We start from the raw sequence: 18,024 nt of genomic DNA on the forward strand, positions 1-18,024 counted from the left end.
AATCACAGTTGATCACAGTTGTTTAACTAGAGATGTGACCAGAACCTTTATTTCTGAAGAGTTCTGTCTGCATTGTGTTGCCCCACCTTCCATCATCTTTTACCACTAGATTCAGAATTACAAAGAAGTTCTTCAGCGAATTGCTTGAATTCCATATTTAATACATATCCACCTTGATCCAACTGTAAAGAAGCCACCCTGTTTTCTCTTAATAATCAGGATCAATGAATACAACCAATAGAGCAATCTTTTTGTCTTTCCATTAACTAGAATGTTGAATCCTGAATCGGACAGCTAGTAATTTCAGCTTTCACCTGAAGAATTGGAAGAATTCTTGTGTGCATAGTAGAAGTATTCCTTTTTGAGGGGTGAACTAACACTCTCAACTAGGAAAGCACAGAGTAACTGGAACTGGAACCCAGATTTTTATTTATGTGTTATCATTGGTAATAGTTAGAGGGGCACGTCCGTTTGTACCCCTTAATATATTGCTTGTGTTCTGGCTATAAAAATGCTCAACATCACTTGACATCAGGGAAGTACAAGTCAAAACCACAATGAGACACCATCTCACACCAGTCTGAATGGCTAAAATTAACAACTCAGGCAACAATAGATGTTGGTGAGGATGCAGAGAGAGGAGAACCCTCTTACACTGTTGGTGGAAATGCAAACTAAGAAGTAAAATAATTCAAGACTTTGAGTCTCTGTGCTGAAGGTTCTCATTCTTTCTGAATAGAGATGAGCCTCTCTTTAAGAGAAGCCAGTACGGAATATAAATAATAGTGAAAGGGAATAGAGGGGAAGGGAGAAGGCTATGAAACAAATGACATATCGTATATTGATCATTAGTTCAGGGCACATACTGAACCTGTAAATACAGATACAAAACTCATAATGTGTTGTCATCCAAAGGGTTAAGCCTTCAATAGGCTCTTCCAGCATTTAGCCTATTTCTGTGTGTTGTGACACATGGTAAAATCAGTGAATGAGCAGGACAAAATTCCTTTATTTTTTTGTGAAATCAATTTTACAGTGTGCATGTGCTTACCATGTAAATGAATGAGGGGTTCTGCAAGATGGTGGTAATGGTAGGACAAATTACTTCTGTCTAGTGACGTAAGGAATTAATTACCATCAACTTGCTACCTACTAGGTTGTTACCCTCTTCCTCACAGTGGTGCTATGTTGGATTCTTGGCATTTGTCTCTGCTGTTGGCAGGTTGGATACTCAGAAGTGGGAGTAATCAGTAGAAAAACTGAGAAATTATGACTTACGGAAGGTAAATGGAGAGTTAGTCAGGAAAAGCCTTTTCTTCATTCTTGGGTCTCCTCAAACCTATGTTATTGTTCATATTATTTCTATAAAGCTCTGTCTCTATCAGATATAAAAAGCTGTGAAAAATATTTGCATATTCTTTTCCATTTATACCTCACCAGTTCCCAAGAAATAAGCAGCAGACAAAATCCCCTCTGTGAGGGGGGCACTTGACGGGATGAGCACTGGATGTTATTCTGTATGTTGGCAAATTGAACACCAATAAAAAATAAATTTATTATTAAAAAAAGAAAAAAAATCCCCCCTGTGATTGTATAGGCAGATCATTCTATCCCAGTTCAAATGCCTGGATCACATAGTGTTTTCTGGCTTCCTCATATTGAAAGTCAGAAACTTGTCTCAAAATAGACACATTTTAATCAGTATGATATTGATATTGCCAAAAATGTTTTTAAGAATATTAGTATCCAGCAATTCCATGGCATTTAAACTACTGTGAATTATTTACACACATGGATTCATTTCATCCTCATAACACCCTGAGGAGGTAGGTACTAAGTTACCCTCATTTTACACACAGGGAAACTAAGGCATAGTGGTTAAGTCAGTTATCAGAAGTCACGCAGCTACATTCTGATGGAGTCAGATTAAAACCCAGGCATTTTGATTTCAAAGTGCATGCTTCTATCCTCTAAGTTATATGTCTCACACTCAGCCCACGCTGGCACATTTTTGGTAACCTCATTTTGAACTTTCATAATTAATGTGCCTCCTAGTTTGCTGTTGAATCTCTCTAGAAGAAAATTCAATACATAGTCTGAACACTGGCATTTTTAGAAGAGTTTGAACTAAGTCGTATTTTATTTTTTATCTTGAAACAATTTTTTTTACTTTAGATATTGTGATCTTATTGTTTTGATCATTGCCATAGCTTGCAAGAAAAACTCTGATTTTATTTTGGCAGTACTCAAGTTCCTTATTAATCAGTTAATCAGACATAGTCTCAAATAGAGTTGTTAATTATATGCCCAAGGCCTCTGATTTATGGTGATTCATTTCTCCACCGAAAGAATTAAGCATTGTACTAGTTTAATGGCATATTGAAGATTCTACTACACATTCTTTACCAATCTCTGAGCCTGCGTGTCTGAGCAGGTTTGTGATAATTAAACTGATGAAAATGAAATAAAGGCTTTTCCACATCACTGATTTCATAAGCGAGCACTGGTTTGTTGAGTTTTGGTGTTGAAAATAGGTTGAAGTTGGAATATTGAATTAGGAGAATAACTGATAGGAGCGGGAACCAAAAGGATGTTTACCAAATATATCAGATGGCTTTTTTTGTCTTCCTGATTGCTGTTTTAGAGTTGTTTAGTCTTTCCACTGAATTCTCAGGAGGATGAGAGAAGCAGAAAGTCCCGAGAAATATGTTGCCACATTTAGTGGTACATTCCATTTCTGCCTAAGGACATTTGTAAACAATGTAAAGACCATGCCAGAAATATTAATTGGGAACGTTAGTCTCAAATTGCCTATAGCATCCTGCAACAGTGGATGGCCTGGGGGAGAACAGCATTGTCAGTGTAGCAGCATCTATATTTGAAGAGCAAAATCTAAATGATACTTCCACAATGCATGTGCTTGAATTACCCTCAGGTGCTTTGGCAAATCCATAAGCACAGATCAAGTCTCCCTTTCCTTTGTAAGGCAAGCAACAAGCTGCACCCCCTTTTTTGGTTTTAAAAAAACCGTACTAGCTCTTTGAATACTAATAAAACAGTCACACTCAACAAGCTATCTATAAACACATTATTTTCAAAGGAAGAATATTGGCATTTAATCTGGGAAACAGTCACATTTGACAATGACATAAAAATTCTTATCATTGCTATAAAAGGGAATTATGGGTGATGTATAAAAGGAACAAAGAATAACATCCCCTGCATATGAAAAGATACTCAACATCACTATTCATCAGGGAAGTACAGATCAAAACCACAATGAGATATCACCTCATACCTGTCAGAATGGCTATTGTCAAAAAGACAAAAATAACAGGTGTTGGCAAGGATGTGAAGAAAAGGGAACCCTCATACACTGTTGAGGGGGATGTAAATTGGTGCAGTCACTATAGAAAACACAATGGTGTTTCCTCAAAAAAATTAAAAATAGAACTGCCACAGGATCCAGCTATTCTACCTTTGGGTATTTTTTTTTTTTTAGATTTTATTTATTTATCTTGAGAGAGAGAGAGAGTGCACATGCACATGTGCACACACAAGTGGGAGAAGGAGCAGAGGCAGAGGGAGATAAAATGCCAATGAGACTTCCCACTGAGTGGGGAGCCCAACATGGGATTTGATCTCATGACCCTGAGATCATGAACTGAGCTGAAATCTAGAGTAGGAGGCTCAACTGACTGAGCCACACAGGTACCCCTACTTCTATGTATCTATCGGAAGAAAACAAAAATAATAATTTGAAGAGATATAAGCATCCCTATGTTCTATTGCAGCATTCTTTACAATAGCTAAAATTTGGAAGCAACCTAAGTACCCACTGATAGATAAATGGATAAAGACGATGTGGTATGATTTCTCTCTCTCTCTCTCTCTCTTTCTCTCTCTCTGTAATGGAATATTAATCATAAAAAAAAGAATGAAATTTTGCTCTCTGCAACAAAGATGAACCTACAGGGCTTAAGTGAAATAAGTCAGACAAAGACAAATACATGATTTCAGTTATATGTGGAATCTAAAAAAATGAAACAAATGAACAAACAAGACAAAACAGAAACTGACTCATACAGGAAATAAACTGTTGGTTACCAGAAGGGGTAGGGGTTGCATGGGTGGGCAAATAGGTGAAAAGGATGGATAGGTATAAACTTCCAGTTATAAAACAAATGTATCATGGGGACATAATGTACAGCATAGGGAATATAGGCAATAATATTGTAATAACTTTGTGTGGTGACAGATGGTAACTAGACTTATTGTGGGGGATCGTTTTGTAATGTGTGAAAATATATTACTATGTTGTACACCTGAAACTATATTTCAATAATAAAAGAGAAGACTATCATCCCTGTAGCCAAAAGAAATCCTTAAAAGACAAATGTCATTGGTGTCAAAGTCTGATGAAGAACCCAGTGATAAATATTCACTGAGCTATTTATTTGACGTAGGTTGCATCTTTCATCTACATAAATGAAACACAACTTTTTCCCCTCATTTTGCTTATTTCCTTTCTCATCTCTCCTTTCTGCTCTTAGTCTATAAAGTTAGTCTGTAAAATTATTGTGTCTCCCCACTTTGTTTTCTAAATCTTCTGATATATGACCACAAAAAGAATTGTGGACCCTGACTTCACCCATTTTAGTGTGGTAGCCACTAGGAATTCCTTACCCTCTAGAATTTCTGCTGATAAATTTCTAATTCTAGCTTACCTCCGTAATATATTTTATCTACTTTTTACTTCCAAGACACCATTTATTGATGAAAAATGTCACAAAAGGGAATTAGTTCCAAACCAAAGCCATGCTCTCTAACCTCAATTAGGCCATCATTTCTACACTTAATTTTTAAAAAAGATTGTATTTATTTATTCATGAGAGACACAGAGAGAGAGGCAGAGACATAGGCAGAGAGAGAAGCATGCTCTTCACAGGGAGCCTGATGCGGAACTTGATCCCCAGATCAGGATCACACCCTGAGCCAAAGGCAGACACTTAACCACTGAGCCACCCAGGTGTCCCATACCCTTAATTAAAAAAAAAAAAATGCAGTGATTGTTATGTCCCTTCCATTGATTAACCAAGACTTGTAACTTCACTTTTCAAGCCCACAGTTTGATTTCTACAAAATATTTTTAATTGCCTTAGTGGCAAGCCTACTTTATGCAGAATACTAAACAACGCTGAAAAAATTAAGAAATCAAAACTAATGGAGAATCACAACATTTTCATGAGTAGAAGAGGTAATAAATTGAAGAGGTCTGTTTTTTCCCCAATTTTATCTATAGACTTAATATAATCCCAATCAAAAGCTCAGGAGGGAATCATTGTTGGGAGCAGAAATTGACAAGCTGATCTTAAAATTTATATGAAATTGCAAAGGGCACAGAATATCTATGACATTTTGAAAAAAGAACAAAGTTGGAGTACTTATACCACTTGATTCAAAATTTACTAGCAAGTTACAATATTCCATGCAGCGTTGTACCGATGTGAGGATAGGCATATAGATAAATGGAACGTAACAGAATATTTAGAAATAAACCTACACATACAATCAACTGACTTTCCAGTGTTGCTAATATAACTCAATGGGGGAAGAAAGTCCTTCACATAAATGGTTTTGGAATAACTGGATATCTCCATGGGGAAATAAATGAACCTTAACTCCAAATTCATACCTTACACAAAAATTAATTCCTGAAGGCTCATGAACAAACAATAAAAAGTAAAAGTCAAAATTATAAAACCTGTAAGAGAAAACAGAGAATAAAACATTCATGATCTTGGTTTAGGAAAATATGTTTTAAAGAACATAGAAAACACAAAATTAAAAAAAAGGTAAACAAATCTTTAGCAAAATTAAGTTATTGGGCAAACTATAGATGGGAGATAATATATGTAATACATATGTTTGACAAAGGATTGATTTTTAGGATATAGTAAAACTCTTACAATTCAATAATAGGACAACAATCTAACAAAAAGTGGGCAAAAGATATGAAAAGTCACTCACTCAAAACAGAATGGCCAAAATACACATTAAAATGTCCTTGATATCTTGAACTGTCAGGGAAATACAAAATAAAATCAAAACAAAATTCTACCCTCTAGAATTGCTGAAGTAAAAAAAAAACACCCCCTCCTACCCCCCCCAAAAACAAAAAACAGGGACTCCTGGGTGGCTCAGTGGTTTAAACGTTTGCCTTCAGCCCAGGGCATGATCTTGGAGTCCTGGGGTCAAGTCCCACATCGGGCTCCCTGCTTGAAGCCTGTTTCTCCTTCTGCCTATGTCTCTGCCTCTCTCTGTGTCTCTCATGAATAAATAAATAAAATCTTAAAAAACAAAACAAAAAACCCAAAAACCTGATGGGCACGTGGGTGGCTCAGTGGTTGAGCATCTGGCCCCGGTCGTGATCCCCAGGTCCTGGGATGGAGTTCTGCATCAGGCTCCCTGCAGGGATCCTGCTTATCCCTCTGCCTATGTCTTTGCCTTTCTCTGTGTCTCTCATGAATAAATAAATAAAATCTTTAAAATAATTAAAAAGTAAAAAATGTAAAAAAAAAAAAAAACCCCTAACAATACCACATTTTGTTCAGAATGTATGACAAGTGAAATTTCCATACACTGCTGGCTGTAATGCACAGTGATGCAGTGACCTTTGTAATCAGTTTGGAAGTTTCCTATCAAGTTAAATCTATACCTACCATATGAACAAGCAATTTCACTCATAGGTATTTACCCATGAGAAATGAAAACATATGTCCACAAAAAGACTTGTCCATTCCTATTCTTAGTACTTTCATTCATGAAAGTTAACGACAGGAAACACCCCAATGTTCCTCAACAGGGCAGTAGTTCAACAACCTGTGGTGTATTTATCCAATGGAATACTACAGAGCAACAAAAAGAATGAACTAATATAAGCAGCAAAATACATAAATCTCAAAACCATTGTGTCAAGTAAAAGAAGAAGGACACAATAGACTATAGTCTATATTTAGTTTTAGAATGGATAAAAATAATTTATGGCATTATAATTAGATGAGCAGTTGCTCAGGGAGGAGTATGAGTTGGAGGATTGATAACAAAGGGGACATGAGACAATTTTCTGGAGAAATGTCCAATATCTTGTTTGGAATCATGGGTACATAAGTAACCAAATACACATAAATGTATTTGGCAGAACTCATCAAACTATACCTTTAAAATAGGCACATTTTTAAATGTAAATTATACCTCAATAAAGATTAGTTAAACTCGTTGAATTGATGGAATCGTAGAAAGTTAATGGGGGCATTTTAATCTGAGTAAATCATTATTATTTTTTAAAGATTTTATTTATTTATTCATGAGAGACACAGAGAGAGAGAGAGAGAGGCAGAGACATAGGCAGAGAGAGAGAAGCAGGATCCATGCAGGGAGCCTGATGTGGGACTCAATCCTGTGACTCCAAGATCATGCCCTGGGCTGAAGGCAGGTGCTCAACCGCTGAGCCAATCAGGCATCCCTATTCTGAGTAAATTATACTTCAATAAAGTTAATGTAAAGAATGTTTCTGAACTTAAAGAATGCTAAGGAATGTAATTGAAGAAGAGAACACATATTTATGTTCAAGAATATTCATCTCATCACTTTCAATAACAAAATCATTGGAAAAAAATTGAGACTTTTAAACTCACGGTAGATCCATAAACTGGAATATTACTTATTATAAATCATATTCTAAGTTATAATTAAGGATACTAGCTACATACATACTGATGATTTTCCTTAAGTATAATTCTATATGTAGGATAGATTTAAAAGTACACAATGATAAAAATAGTGATATTTTAAGCTTTGTAAGCCATATGACGGTCTCTCTTGCAACTCCTCATGTATACTCTAGTAGCATGCAAACAAACAGGCATGGATGTGTGCCAATAAAACTTAATTTACAAAAATAGGCAGTGTACTGGATTTGGTCCATGTGCCATAGGTTGCTAAACCTTCTTTCTTTATTTTTTAAAGATTTTATTTATTTATTCATGAGAGAGAGAGAGAGAGAGGCAGAGACACAGGCAGGGGGAGAAGCAGGCTCCATGCAGGAAGCCCGATGTGGGACTCGATCCCAGGACTCGATCCTGGGACTCCAGGATCACACCCTGAGCCGAAGGTGGCACTAAACTGCTGAGCCACCTGGGCTGCCCTCGCTGAACCTTCTTTAGATGACAGTTGGAAGCTCTTCTATCATGTAGAAATAGCCTTTATTATTAGGACTCTTTTTACCATTGTTTGAAAGAAAGTCCTACAGTTTTCTCTATGTATTAGAAACATAATAGACAGACACGTTGATTTCACACAGAACATTGATGAAAGTTTGCATGATTGGTTTGCTGCTTTAAAAATGAATACTATGTAAAGAATGAGTCATCAAATTCCTTAAAAATCTATTTAGACCAGCGATATTTTATTCATAATATTTTTTCTCCCTAAGACAAAGAGACTATACTTGAGTTTGTCAGGAAAGCAGAAACCAAGACAGAAAACCTCAATAAACTTTAAAAGTCACTGAGCAGAACAATGCCCATTTTTCATCCTACATGTATTTTAGACATTTCCATTTCCATTTTGAACTATGAAAAAAAAAACTAAGGAAGAGAAAAGAAGGAAAAATGATTTACAATGGAATAAAGGTATATCTCTTTAATATTCAGAAAACCCTTTAAATGGATTTTTGTGTAACAGGATCTAATAAAATCATTTTCCCCAACAAAACTGAGAACAGCCAGGGTAAGAGAGACAAAGATTCCTGAAAGTTCAAGGTTTATTTAGGCACGTCCTGAGCTGGAAGAAGACAGACAGCATGGACACTGTGTTCACCAAACAGTGAACACGTAATCCCAGCCCCTGCATATTCTTGTCACTCTTAAATTTGCCATGAAAACACTGACTTGGTAATGCGGTTGATTTTATTTTAATTACATGATAATTGTAAAATTCTATCAACAATTTCTATGGAAAAGAGGATTTATATTACTATAATATATATGATAGTATAAATATATTTTTATAAATATACATATAAGTTTAATAGTATAAATATATACATTTGTCTTGGATTTGATTCCCCAGGGACTAAGAGGATACATGGGAGTGCCTAGCAGTTACTGAGTCAAACATTAGGATTCTTGTATCACTTTATCTTATCATGAGTCTGGCTGTGCCAGTTCTGGACCCATAACGTAGCCTTGTTGATATTCATGTTTTCTTAAGCAACAATGGACATTTGACCATTTTATGGAGATTATTTGATAGCTATTTTCACTGGGTAAAATCTCAGGCACAGAGAGTTTATTAAACTCCTCAGCTTAAATGCATTGACCTCCCCTATCTGTGAAAGGCATCTTTCCTATAAATTTAATTATAATCTTCCTTTTCCTCCCATTTTCAAATTCATTATCTTCTTTTTAAAAATTTAATTAATTAATTAATTAATTTAGGGCAGGGAGGGCAGAGGGGAGGGAGAGAGAATATCGAGCAGACTCTGAGCTGAGTGCACAGCCCAACTCGGTGCTCCGTCTCACAACCCTGAGATCATGATCTGAGCTGAAACCTAGAATTGAACACTTAACTGACTGAGACGCTCAGGCACCCACGATTTCATTATCTTCTATTCTGTGGCCATTCCTGCTATTGTGATGCCCTTATAGAATATACCGTGGTGTATGTGGGTGTGGATTGTGTGCACGTGCATGTGTGCTCATATAATTTTAGTATTGAACATGGGGAATATGAGGTTCCTGTGGTGGCATTAAGAGGGAGGTGACACTCAACAACTAGATATTTAGGCTTTTAACTCTGAAAAGGCATGTACATTAGAGACAACATTGGGGAGTCATCTACTTTCAGGTGAAGGTAGGAAATGAAGGCATGTTGAAGTGTGTGCATGGCAAGTGGGGCAAGGGGGAGGGGCAGAGGGAGAGGGAGAGAGAGAGAGAGAGACTCTTAAGCAGTCTCCACGCTGAGTGTGGGCTCCGTCTCATGATCCTGAGATCATGACCTCAGCCAAAATCAAGAGTCGGACACTTAACCAACTGAGCCAGCCAAGTGTCCCAGGAGAACTGATATTCTTAAACAGCTCACGCAGCATCGGTGACAAAGGAACACCAGCCAATGGGCACAGCTCTCCATTTCCAGTGTTTCTCCCAGAACCTTTGCATGGAATTTGACCTGTGGCAGTATGGATGAGAATGGAATTATTCAAAAATTCTATGACTTAAATATGATTATATGTTAAAACTCCTTAGTCCTGAGATTGACATAATAAGTGCTTGGTATGTGTTCCTTATGTACTTTCAGATTTTTGCCATTGAATACTCAGCCTAATGTCATGAATCATTTTTGTTTATACTGAGGATGATTGATAAAGGTGAATGTTTTTCATTTGTGCTTAAAATATTGTGATTTTTAAAATACTTATTTTTTTATTGGAGTTCAATTTGCCAACATATAGCATAACACCCAGTGCTCATCCCATCAAGTGCCCCCCTCAGTGCCCATCACCCAGTCACCCCCACCCCTCGTCCACCTCCCTTTCCACCACCCCTTGTTCGTCTCCCAGAGTTAGGAGTCTCTCATGCTCTGTCTCCCTTTCTTTTTTTAAAATTTTTTTATAATAAATTTATTTTTTATTGGTGTTCAATTTACCAACATACAGAATAACACCCAGTGCTCATCCCGTCAAGTGCCCCCCTCAGTGCCCGTCACCCATTCACCCCCACCCCCCGCCCTCCTCCCCTTCCACCACCCCTAGTTCATTTCCCAGAGTTAGGAGTCTTTATGTTCTGTCTCCCTTTCTGATATTTCCCACACATTTCTTCTCCCTTCCCTTATATTCCCTTTCACTATTATTTATATTCCCCAAATGAATGAGAACATATAGTGTTTGTCCTTCTCCGATTGACTTATTTCACTCAGCATAATACCCTCCAGTTCCATCCACGTCAAAGCAAATGGTGGTAAAATACTTATTTTTATTTATATATATATTTTAAAGATTTTATTTATTTATTTGAGAGAGAGCTAGAGAGAGAGCGAGAGAGCACAAGCCAGGAGAGAGGCAGAGGGAGAAGGAGAAGCAGACTTCCCACTGAGCAGGGAGCCCGATGCAGGGCTCGATCCCAGGACCCAATCCCAGGACCCTGAGATCATGATGTGAGCCAAAGGCAGATACTTAACTGACTAAACCACCTGGGCACCCCAAAATATTGTGATTTATCACCACTTTTCTTGCCTCAGCTCCCTCACATGCCTTCACATATCTTCTGCTCTATAAGTCCTACTCTACTTTTAGTTCTTTCAAACCTCCATGCCTTTATACAATGCCATGATGTTCTAAATTCTCACCCCTCTGACAGAAGTATTTCTTACTTTTATCTTCCTAATGACCTGGGACATCTGCACTCAGATTAAACATCATCATCTCTGTGAAAGCTTATCTAAATGTCCTTATCCCAAGGGAGTTAGCCTTCCCTCTCTGCGCCTCAATCTCATATAATCCCATCTTTCCCAGTACATTCTAAGATCATTGGGCTGACACATAACATCTCATTTGTCTATCCTTACCTCCTTTGTTTTTAATCTCTCAATGCTCAAAGATATATTTTTAAAGAATTTCCATTGATTAAATGTCAAATGTATCTGTTTGGAAGACTGGAAAATTTATGATACAAATACTTATGATGTAGGAATTATATAATGTATGAGAAATATATGGAATACACTAGTAATTCAAAAGCTCAAGAAAAGTAAAATAACTTGAGTAATTTTGTATGCAACGCAATTCAATGAGAGGGAGTGATGAATATATCAATCAGAGTTAAAATAGCAGTTTATAGCCACCATTTAACCCTTAGGAGAAGCTCATAAGGGAAGTATTACTTTTATTCCCATATTGCAGATAAAGGAACTGAGACCCAAAGCCACATACTTAGTGAATCTTAAGATTTTATTTATTTATTCATGAGACACACACCAAGAGAGGCAGTAGAGATAGGCAGAGGGAGAAGCAGGCTCCCTGTGGGGAGCCCAATGCAGGACTCCATCCCAGAACTCTGGGATCATGCCCTGAGCCAAAGGCAGACCCTCAACCACTGAGACATCCAGGTGCCCCTAGAGCCAAAATTTAAACAGAGGTTTTTTGTTTGTTTGTTTTTAAACTCTAGAGTATTATACCAAAATATTTTGCTAACTCCTAAAAGAACTGTCTCCAAAAATATCAAAGCAGCAGTACATGAAATGAACAGAGAAGCCACGTTGAGTTAAAAAAAATTTTTTGATAAGTTTAGGAGTTATTCTGATGGATCATCTCACTTAGCTAAACATCCCATTCTACTTAAGAATATAAGTTTAAAAATAACTATATGATGGGCACTGAGGAGGGCACTTGATGGGATGAGCACTGGGTGTTATTCTATATGTTGGCAAATTGAACATCAATAAAAAATAAATTTATAAAAAAATAAAAATAACTTTATTAATCTTTCATAATCTGCTCACTTGTAGAATTCAGAATTTTGCTGAAACAAATATAAGCAATGTTCTGTCCCACACTGTGTAGTTCCAAGTGTGTTTTCTTCTATCATGAGTTTTTGTGTTGGGACCTGGCCTGAACTAACAACCACCACCCTCTCTCCGGGCAGTGCTGCTCTCGTGCCTACAAGTGCCTACAAGTGCTGTGCCACATAAAATAAGATCACATGCAATGAAGATGTCTTGTTCTTGTCAGCAGTGATGAAGTTATACAGCTATTCAAATTACCTAGTGCCAAAGCTTGCATACCTGTAAATAGAAACTGGCTTAAGGATCTTACTGAAATCCCAGTCAACAGTTAAATATGTTGCCAGGAACTTGCTAAAGTAGTTCTCTGTTTGTTTTCTCTAGTCTTTGTATAGCTTTACCCCTTTCACCTAATATGTTCAGTGATATAGTTAAAACCAGGAAATGTAATAACCAACATATGAGCCCAGCACCAATCCCATCTGTTTGAAGTCACACTCTCCAAAGTGTCAGCTTTGACAGAATGTTCTCCACAGGGTTCTTGTGAACCTCAGCAGTTAGTGCATTGATGAAGGATGTTGAGTAAATCCCACTTACTGAATGGAAAATCCCAGTAGGTTTCTAATGTCCATTAACCATATGGCTTTGCTATCACTTTTTGATCTTCTATACTCTTAACCAGATCCTAAACTAGCCAGAGAACATCATTTGTTTCCATTCTAGAATGTACAGAATAAAATCCTATAACTTTCCAACTTTGAATGGGTAATCATGAAGGGAATTAAATTGAAGAGTAGCAATGGCAGGGCCCTATACTTTCGTATCGTTTTTCTTGTCGTTGGGTAATAATGGTGGCTCGCTTTGTTTGGACATATTATGTAGTTGGTTTTCCATTTAATCTGTTCTCTAAACCAACATTAGAGAGAAGGAATGGTAGGCTTGCAAACCCTTGGGGCAATAATTTAACCAAATAAGTGCAAGATCATGCTACAATTTTGGGGAAAGACATACTCAGGAAGCAATGTGGAGCCTATCATAACTCTGAATTAAAGAGACATAACTGGAAGACAAAGGAGGCCCAAACAGCTGGAGTTCACAGGATAGAGTACTAGAGAGGAGGGTGTTGTACAGAGAGATTTCTGGAGATCTGCTGAGAGTCCTCATTAAATAATCAGGTGAATATTGATTAGCAGTTATCGATTAGCATGTGAGTTAACTCCTTAAGACTAGAGAGAGAAATACCTAAAGTTATTAGAGGTAGCGATCATGGGGCTCACAAATGATGAGCAAGAATTTCCATTTCCACCAGCTAGAGTGGAAAACCTTATAACTCAGGGGACATAGAATAGAGTATTGCAAAGTGTCTTACCCTAGTTGTGGTTAAAAATTAGCCATCGACTAAACACTCATCTGCTCCATCTTTAACAAACCTTAAAATCAAGGCCTAAGATTTTTTTTTTAATATTTTATTTATTTATGACAGATACAGAGAGAGAGAGAGAGGCAGAGACACAGGCAGAGGGAGAAGCAGGCTCCATGCACCGGGAGCCCGATGTGGGATTCGATCCCGGGTCTCCAGGATCACGCCCTGGGGCGAAGGCAGGCGCCAAACCGCTGCGCCACCCAGGGATCCCAAGGCTTAAGATTTTTTAAAAAATTAGTTTCAGAGGTAGAATTTAGTGATTCCTCTGCTGCATATAACACCCTGTGCTCATTACATCAAGTGCCCTCCTTAATGCCCATCACTCAGTTACCCCATCCCCCTACCCACCTCCCCTCCAGCAACCATCAGTTTGTTTCTTAGAGTTCAGCATGTCTTATGGTTTGCCTCCCTCTCAGTTTTCATCTTATTTTATTTTTCCTTCCCTTCTGCCTTTGTTCATCTGTTTTGTTTCTTAAATTCCACATATGAATGAGATCATATAGTATTTGTCTTTTTCTGACTGACTTATTTCACTTAGCATAAAAACCTCTTGTTCTATCCATGTCGTTTCAAATGGCAAGATTTCATTCTTTTTGATGGCTGAGTAATATTCCGTCATATATATCACATCTTTTTTTTTTTTTTTTTTTAGATTTTATTTACTGGGGTACCTGAGTGGCTCAGTTGGTTAAGCAGCTGCCTTCAGCTCAGGTCATGATCCCAGGGTCCTGGGATTGAGCCCTGCATTGGGTTCCCTGCTCAGTAGGGAGTCTGCTTCTTCCTCTCCCTCTGCTACTTCCCCTGCTTGTTTCTCACTTGCACACACACACTGTCTCTCAAATAAACAAAATCTTTTTTAAAAAAAGATTTTAAGACCATTATATTTGCCAAGTGGATTTCTCTGTGGCCAATATCACACAGAATGAAGATGGAAGTCAGTTACAATTTGTGCAAAATATATTGGCATTTCTCTACTGTACAACAGATACATATCCATTTAGGAAATATGTTGCTTGTTAAGTTTATCCCTGACATCTCAGAGTCACTGGGAATTTCCAGTGTGTGGCAATTATTCAGCCATATGCTTAGTGCATAGTAGAAGATTATTATTCTGTATCATGGTCCACTGCTTAACTCAATCTGCCAATAGCCAGTAGGATAGTTTTCTCCCCTACTAGGTCTCCCAGATGAGAAACTTTTCTAATATTATCATTATTGTCTTTGTAAGTTGATTTTCCATCAAGGTTACAACTTTAAGAAAAATAGGGGTTTTTTTTCCTCCAAGAAGTGAATCTTAGTAGTGATATTAGAAAGCTCAGCTCAGACCAAATACTTATTTTTATTCTTATTGATGGAAATTTGGTACCTAAGAAATGTATAAATAAAATTTCTCTGCAATTTGAGGACTTCAAAAAAAACTCACATTTTTGCAAGTTTCACTATAATTTGGCTACTAGAAACATGAGTTTTATTGTAGCATTGCGTTATAAACAGAGAACAGTTAAGTGTGTTATGAAAAGAATACTACCTTTCTTATTCTTATTTTATATATATATATATATATTTTTTTTTTTTTTTAAGAGAGGGAGAGAGAGAAATTTTTTTTTTTTTTTTTAGTAGGGGAAGAGAGACAATCTTAAACAGGCTCCACACTCAGTGCAGAGCCCAACATAGGGCTCAAACCCACAACCCTGAGATCACCACCTGAGTCAAATCAAGAGTCAGAGGCTTAGGCTACTGAGCCACCCAGGCGCCTCTCTCTTATTATTTATATATCTTATGGAAGTTAATCCTGGGAAACACTTTTAAGGGATTGGGGAGTGACACTGGAGATAATTTTGCTGAGCTATATTAATTTTGAAATTTTTGAATTGTATCTTTCAGGATAGCCTGTGAAAATGAATCAGATTTAATAATCCCCAAATAGTTTCTATCCCATAAAAAATTCTATATTTTCTAGAATCACCGTGCTAGGGTATACAGTTCTCAAACCTCTTCACAAATTGTCTTGATTACCCCCTGCCCTAAGTGAAGACAATAGATATGTTAGCTGTAATTGATTTTGCAGATACTCTATCAAGTTGAGGAAGTTCCCCTCTATTTCTAGTTTTCTAGAATTTTTAATCTGAATGGGTGTTGAATATTATGTTTTTCTCTGTATTACAAAAATCGTGTAATTTTTCTTCTTTCCCTATTAATATGATGTACTATATTGATTGAATTTTGAATATTAATATAACCTTGCATTCCTGGAATAAACACAAATTGGCCATGCTCTAAAATTATTTTTATATATTGCCAAATTCTATTTGCTAATATTTTGTTAGTAATCTTTTTTGTCTATATTTATGATGAATACTGCTCTATATTTTTCCTTTTTTGTTCTTCATTTGTTTTTTTATATTAGGGAATACTGGCTTAAAAATGAGTTTAAAGGGACACCTGGGTGGCTCAGCGATTGAGCGTCTGCCTTCGGCTCAGGGCGTGATCCTGGAGTCCCCGGATGGAGTCTCACATCAGGTTCCCTTCATGGAGCCTGCTTCTCCCTCTGCCTATGTCTCTGCTTCTGTGTGTGTGTGTGTGTGTGTGTGTGTGTGTGTCTCATGAATAAATAAATAAAATCTTTTAAAAAATGAGTTTAAAGTGTTAACACCTTTTTTTTTTCCTGGTAGAGATAGGGTATAATTGTTATTAATTCTTCTTTCAACATTTGGTCAAGTTCAACCACCCGAATATGAAGGTTTTTTTGTTTTGTTTTTTTGTGGTTTTTTTTTGAGGGAGTTTTTAAAATTAAAAATTGAATTTCTGTAGTAGTTATACAGCTATTCAAATTACCTGTTTTAGACTCAGTGTGGTATTATAGTTTGTACATTTTGAGTAATTGGTCTCCATCATCTAAATTGCCAAATTTATGCGTGTAGTGTTGTTCATGGTATTCTATTATTCTCTTTTGGTGTTAGCAGGGTTCATAGTAATTTTCCTTGTTTCATTCTTGATTTTAGTAATATGCATCTTATCTTTCTTATTACTTTTTATTTTATTGTTGTAAGAACATTTTTTTTTGAAGATGTTATTTATTTATTCATGAGAGACACAGAGAGAGAGGCAGAGACACAGGCAGAGGGAGAAGCGGGCCCCACGCAGGGAGCCCAAAGCCGGACTGGATCCGGGGTCTCCAGGATCACGCCCTCAGCTGAAGGTGGCGATAAACGGCTGAACCACTCGGGCTGCCCTGTAAGAACACTTAACATGAGATCTATCCTCCTAACAAAGCTTAAGGGTATAAACACATTATTGTTGAGTATAGATACGATGTCGTACAGCAGATCTCTAGAGCTAATTCATCTTATTTAACTTAAACTTTATGCTTGTTGATTAATAACTCTCCATTTCCTCCTGCCCCCAGTCCCTGATAACCACCATTCCTATTTTTGATTTTATGAATTTGACTATTTTAGATAACTCATGTAAGTATAGTTATGCAGTATTATCTTTCTGTGTCAGGCCTTTTTCACTTAGCATAATGTCCTCAAGGTCCATCATGCTGTTGCATATTACAGAGCTTCCTTCTTTTTAAAGGCTGGAAAACATTCCATTATATGTATAGTACTAAGACCTGTGTGGCTGGAGCACATGGGCAAGTGAGAGGGTGGGCAAAAACTATGGGAGATTAATAGGAAATGGATCTGTATTGAGCACAGCAAGTGATTTAAATTTTATTTTGAGTAATTTATTCTAAGTTCTAATGAACATTTAATAAGGCCTTATTTGACAACTATTTGGTAACCATACCTGGGGGGAACAAGAGCAGAAAATGGGAGTCATAAGCTACTGCTGACATTTGGATAAGACATGTTGGTGGCTTGGATTGAGGCAGTATAGTGGATTTGACAAAAATAATAATAATAATAATAATAATAATGTGGTTGGGTTTGGTATATATTCTGTGAGTTTGATTTTATGGGTTAATTTTTAGAGAAAAGTGGTCAAAGGCTTCTCCATATTCTTTTGGCCTGAATAACTCGAAAAATAGAGACCCATTT

At 36.9% G+C, this 18,024-nt stretch overlaps 1 long non-coding RNA gene across 1 annotated transcript in view; it reads left to right on the plus strand.

Annotated features, from left to right (window-relative positions):
• The window catches only part of LOC144307923 (uncharacterized), a 28,793-nt gene extending 12,218 nt beyond the window's left edge, over window positions 1–16,575 (plus strand). The window contains exon 3 of the long non-coding RNA XR_013374585.1: window positions 16,389–16,575. This is a non-coding gene — a long non-coding RNA (uncharacterized LOC144307923). The remainder of the gene's footprint in view (window positions 1–16,388) is intronic.
• The last annotated feature ends 1,449 nt before the right edge of the window (window positions 16,576–18,024 follow it).

This window comes from Canis aureus, chromosome X (genome assembly GCF_053574225.1).
Source record: "Canis aureus isolate CA01 chromosome X, VMU_Caureus_v.1.0, whole genome shotgun sequence".
Taxonomy (NCBI): domain Eukaryota; kingdom Metazoa; phylum Chordata; class Mammalia; order Carnivora; family Canidae; genus Canis; species Canis aureus.